This window comes from Salvelinus namaycush, chromosome 6, assembly GCF_016432855.1.
Source record: "Salvelinus namaycush isolate Seneca chromosome 6, SaNama_1.0, whole genome shotgun sequence".
NCBI lineage: Eukaryota > Metazoa > Chordata > Actinopteri > Salmoniformes > Salmonidae > Salvelinus > Salvelinus namaycush.
This window is the reverse complement of record NC_052312.1, coordinates 45,347,577-45,353,442: the sequence shown is the minus strand read 5'-3', so window position 1 is coordinate 45,353,442 and position 5,866 is coordinate 45,347,577. Positions and strand designations below refer to the sequence as shown.

The 5,866-nt window shown below is 45.4% G+C and overlaps 1 pseudogene; it reads right to left on the bottom strand.

The window, feature by feature from the left end:
* Positions 1 to 5,249: 5,249 nt before the first annotated feature.
* The window catches only part of LOC120049147, a 73,288-nt pseudogene continuing 72,671 nt past the window's right edge, over positions 5,250 to 5,866 (bottom strand).

Sequence of the window (5,866 nt, the reverse complement as noted above, 5' to 3'; positions counted from 1 at the left end):
TAAAAACACTAACTGGCAATCAAAATGGCATGCCTACACTTCAATATTTCACAATAATGCCTTGCGATCTGGAGGGTGGCCCATCCCCCCAATCGTCCAAATACGAAATCCGTACTCTTGCCGATTTAAGGGACAGTAATGGTTTGAGAACATTCAAAGATTTGAAAGATACATACACATTACCAGGGAACTCCTTTTTTTATATTTACCACCTCGGTAAACTATGCTGGCCTATGGAGTCCCTTGGGAAACCCAACTACCGAACCATCCAATGATGAGGTATATAAATCAATTATCTGGGCACTTTTGGAAAGCTCGTATTCTGAGCTAGCGATTAAAAAAGTATTGTCCACAGATCTAATTGAATCTGAACAACTCTTTCACTGGAACAGAATATGGAAAAATATGGCCTTGGCATCCCGTAATGACCTGCCATTGGCATTAAACAAAGCATGTGTGTCAATGTATGCTGATGATTCAAAGTGAAAGATTCCATCTCTCACAATACTTATGTCATGCAATAAAATGCAAATGAATTACTTAAAAATCATACAATGTGATTTTCTGGATTTTTGTTTTAGATTCCGTCTCTCACAGTTGAAGTGTACCTATGATAAAAATTACAGACCTCTACATGCTTTGTAAGTAGGAAAACCTGCAAAATTGGCAGTGTATCAAATACTTGTTCTCCCCACTGTATGTCTAAGTAGCTACTTTTGCTAGCATATTTAGTGCACATGTCCAAACGCTCGCGCAGATGCAGGCGAACTCGGACGAAAACTTCAAAAAGTTATTTAATGAACATGCACCTGTGGAACGGTTGTTAAGACACTAACAGTTTACAGACAGTAGGCAATTAAGGTCACAGTTATGAAAACTTAGGACACTAAAGAGGCCTTTCTACTGACTCTGAAAAGCACCAAAAGAAAGATGCCTCGGGTCACTTCTCATCTGCGTGAACATGCCTTAGGCATGCTGCAAGTAGGCATGAGGACTGCAGATGTGGCCAGTGCAATAAATTGCAATGTCCGTACTGTGAGACGCCTAAGACAGCGCTACAGGGAAACAGGATGGACAGCTGATCGTCCTCGCAGTGGCAGACCACGTGTAACAACACCTGCACAGGATCGGTACATCCGAACATCACACCTGCGGGACAGGTACAGGATGGCAACAACAACTGCCCGAGTTACACCAGGAACGCACAATACCCTCCATCAGTGCTCAGACTGTCCGCAATAGGCTGAGAGAGGCTGGACTGAGAGCTTGTAGGCCTGTTGTAAGGCAGGTCCTCACCAGACATCACCGGCAACAATGTCGCCTATGGGCACAAACCTACCGTCACTGGACCAGACAGGACTGGCAAAAAGTGCTCTTCACTGACGAGTCGCAGTTTTGTCTCACCAGGGGTGATGGTCAGATTCGCGTTTATGGTCGAAGGAATGAGCATTACACCGAGGCCTGTACTCTGGAGCGGGATCGATTTGGAGGTGGAGGGACCGTCATGGTCTGGGGCGGTGTGTCACAGCATCATCGGACTGAGCTTGTTGTCATTGCAGGCAATCTCAACGCTGTGCGTTACAGGGAAGACATTCACCTCCCTCATGTGGTACCCTTCCTGCAGGCTAATCTTGACATGACCCTCCAGCATGATAGTGTCACCAGCCATACTGCTAGTTTTGTGTGTGATTTCCTGCTAGACCGGAATGTCCGTGTTCTGCCATGACCAGCGAAGAGCCCGGGATCTCAATCCCATTGAGCACGTCTGGGACCTGTTGGATCGGAGGGTGAGGGCTAGGGCCATTCCCTCAGAAATGTCCGGGAACTTGCAGGTGCCTTGGTGGAAGAGTGGGGTAACATCTCACAGCAAGAACTGGCAAATCTGGTGCAGTCCATGAGGAGGAGATGCACTGCAGTACTTACTGCAGCTGGTGGCCACACCATACTGACTGTTACTTTTGATTTTGACTCCCCCTTTTGTTCAGGGACACATTATTCAATTTCTGTTGGTCACATGTCTGTGGACCTTGTTCCGTTTATGTCTCAAGTCGTTGAATCTTGTTATGTTCATACAAATATTTACACATGTTAAGTTTGCTGAACAAAACGCAGTTTACAGTGAGGACATTTCTTTTTTTGCTGAGTTTAAATATTATATATGTGTGTGTGTGTGTGTGTGTGTGTGTGTGTATGTATATCCATTGATTCTTGAATAATATAACTTATACATTTCCCATGAGATTAATTCAAATGTCACACTCCACAGAGAACCCAAAAATAAGCTTGTTTTTCTCCACTGTTTGTAAACATTGTAAATGTAAACAAACGTTGTATATTCTCATAACATGGTTAAAACAATAATCATTGATGGTCAGTCCTTACATCCATAGCTCTGTCTATTAATCTGAGAGTGGTTAGATTTCTCCAGGCACATCCCTCAGCTTTTATCCAAAACAGAGGCGGGTGGGCTTATTGTTATTGTTTCGTCTGTGAATTTGCCCTTTTAACAGCTATATTTTATCAAGATATCAAAATGTCACCAACAAAAAGGTAAACAATAGGCCCATAGCAAATGCAGCATGTGGCATTCATGTAAATAGCACTAGTCATTAGTGCTCAAAGGATGCTATTCCATGAGCACGCGTGCTCAGGCCAAAGCTGGTTTACAACCTCTGCCTGACTTGTGTGATAGTCTGTGTGAGGGGGGAACCAAAGGGCCCAGAAAGTCACGCCGCCAGCGGCGTCTTGAGAAGTGTGTGGGAACCCCTGTACCTGTTGCTGATGTGTCTGAGTTAGAGGTGCAATGGAATGTTCCACAACATTTTGCTACACTGCAGAAGACGGATGAAAGGTTTATTTGACAAGGCCTTAGCTGGGGACAGTCAATCTTCATGTGGGGGGATTTACACGGTAGACAACCACATACTTTACCTTAGGTCAGAGGCAGATAGCAGGAAGTTGGTGGTGCCATCTACCTGTAGACCACTTGTTCTCAACCTTGCACATACAGTTCCATGGGCAGGCCATCTAGGGCAACATAAGACCTATCTTAGGCTAGGCTCCCGTTTATTTTGGCCCTCCATGTATACTGATGTAAAAACATACTGCAAAACATGCCCCAGGTGCCAGAAAACCAGTGCTGTGCTCAGTGCTCTGACCGGGCTCCTCTATGTTCACTGCCAGTTATTTCTACCCCATTCAAGAGAATTGCAATTGACATTGTTGGACCCTTGGAGAAGAGTAGCGCAGGTTACAGGTATATATTGGTGATCTGTGACTATGCCACTCCGTTCCATAACCACTCCAAAAATAATCAGTGCTCTTCTTCAGCTCTTCTCTCGTGTAGGAATCCCAGATGAAATCCTGATGGACCAAGGGACAAACTTCCCCTCGCGACTGATGGTTCAACTCCACCGACACAGCTAAGCATTAAAGGCTTGAGGACCACTCCCTACCATCCCCAAACAGATGGGCTCGTAGAGCGATTCTATCAAACGCTCAAGAACATGCTGAGGAAGTTTGTGGCTGACACTGGTAAAGACTGGGATAAGTGGTTACCCTTTCCGTTTTTTGCTTACAGGGAGGTGCCTCAGGCATCGACAGGTTTCTCGCCATTCGAACTCCTCTATGGATGGGCAGTGCAAGGACCACTGGACCTGCTGAATAAGTGCTGGGAAGGTTCCCCAGTAGCTACCTCAGGACAGGTGATTGTCCAGTTTGTCCTCCAGATGCGAGACAGGATGGAGCGGTACCGAGAGGAAGCTAGGGCAAACCTTCAGCAAGCCCAGAAGGCACAGAAGAGAGGGTATGACCAGCACGCTCGCCACAGAGAGTTTGAGCCAGGACAGAAAGTCCTGCTCCTCCTTCCCTCGTCTAACAGCAAGCTCCTTGCGCAATGGCAAGGACCGTACCTAATCGGGAGGAAGATGGGCCCGGTGACCTACGAGGTGCTGCACCCGGACAAGGGTAAGAAGAAGCAAACCTATCATGTGAACCTCCTCAAGGCCTGGGAGGAGAAAGAGGAACTCTCCAAGGGAAAGTCCTTTCTGGTCCGCAGAGTAGAAGAAGAGGACGAGTCGGATGGGGTCACAGAGGCATGGAAAGAACGAGCAGAAGTCATACTGGCTCACCTGGAAGAAGACAAGCCAGATGAGCTGAAGCAGCTGTTTGGCAAGTATCCGGCCCTCTTCAGTCAGAGACCAGGAAGAACCAAAGTCCTAGAACACATCATTAGTTTGAAGCCTGGCCAGAACCCTGTCCGCCAGCATCCTTAACGTGTGCCTGAGAGGCTGGTGGTAGCCCTCAAGGAAGAGGTCCACACATTCTTAGACCTCCAAATGTCATTACAGCACATTTGACATACATTCTTTATTACACCAGACAATGTCCTAACGTTATTTCAATGTTTTCTATATTAAACCTCAGACAATACCCTAACATCATTTCACCACTTTTGGGATTAATGTCGAGCATGATTACATTGTCCATTTCTAGGGCGTGATGGTTGTTGAATGTGATTTTAACACAGGAGAAACAAGAAAATGCACTCCCTATAATGAATGCACTGTTGTTGTACTCTTAAAGGGAAACGTTGCTAAGATGTTGCTCCAACGTTATCACACCGTGTCCTCTTAAGATGATGTTCTTTTGACAGCGCTCTTACGTCATCCTTACATGGCTAGAATAACACACATAATCCTAACTGTATAATCGGTCAATACTGATTCCCCAAAGCCCTGTAGCGTTTTCACTCTGTAATGTTATTACTATGTTCTCTGTAACGTTTTCAGCATCAGACGACACTACCCTGACACTGTAACATGATTTACTGTATGTGTGCACATTGATGCGCACGCACACGCACACACACACACACACACACACACACACACACACACACACACACACACACACACACACACACACACACACACACACACACACACACGCACACACACACACACACGCACACACACCCAGAGAGAGGGGCTTCTTGGAGGTTTGTAACGTTATTACAGTGTTCTCTATACAAGAACAGACAACGCTCCCTTGATACATAGCATTGTTAACAACAGAGCCAGACAGAGCAGTAACCAGCCCAGACAACCCCACTACAACCACCAGCCTACCTCCCATAAAGAAGTGACTCATTCATTCTACTGCACATAAAATAGGAGAGAAATCAGGGTGTGGTTGTGTTACCGTTAAGCTAATGCAATGTATTTGTTATCTTTTCACGAAGGGTAAGATTAGGTGGATCGTTTTGCCGGGACATTTTTCAAAAGCATATCCTGAAGGGTAAACGATTTAGGGTCAGGGGGTCTAGGTATAAAACGATCAATGTTTGCACTTTGGGTGTCAGAACATCCTATAAGAAATCCTCTTTGGGGCTTTTAGCGCTCAAATCAACAGTAGGCACACTGAGCAGTTAATCGTACACCCATTACATCCCTTTAGCCCAAATGTCCCCGTAACTACTGTCCCCATAAACCACCTTCTTTATTAAATTGGGTCTGTGTCCTCACGAACCAGGTCCTCACTTATTGACCTCCCCACTTTGCACATTTCCAGCCTGCCCCAGCCCTGTTTACACTCCTCTGGGGATTTCAGGTTGTTTTAATCACTTCAGAAAGCACTGCGTTATTATGCGACTGGCTGGCTAGCTGCAACACACACAGCCAGTGATGTCATCATCTCAGCAGAATATTGTTGTTTTCTTCCAGATTGAAGTATTTGACTTTTGGGAGTTTAGTTATTTGATCATTTAAGTTTCCATCTTACATTGAATGATTCTATGATCCTTCATGTGTCTGTCTAATAGTTCTAGGATGGAATGTGAATGTGAGCGTTTCATACCTTTGTCTCT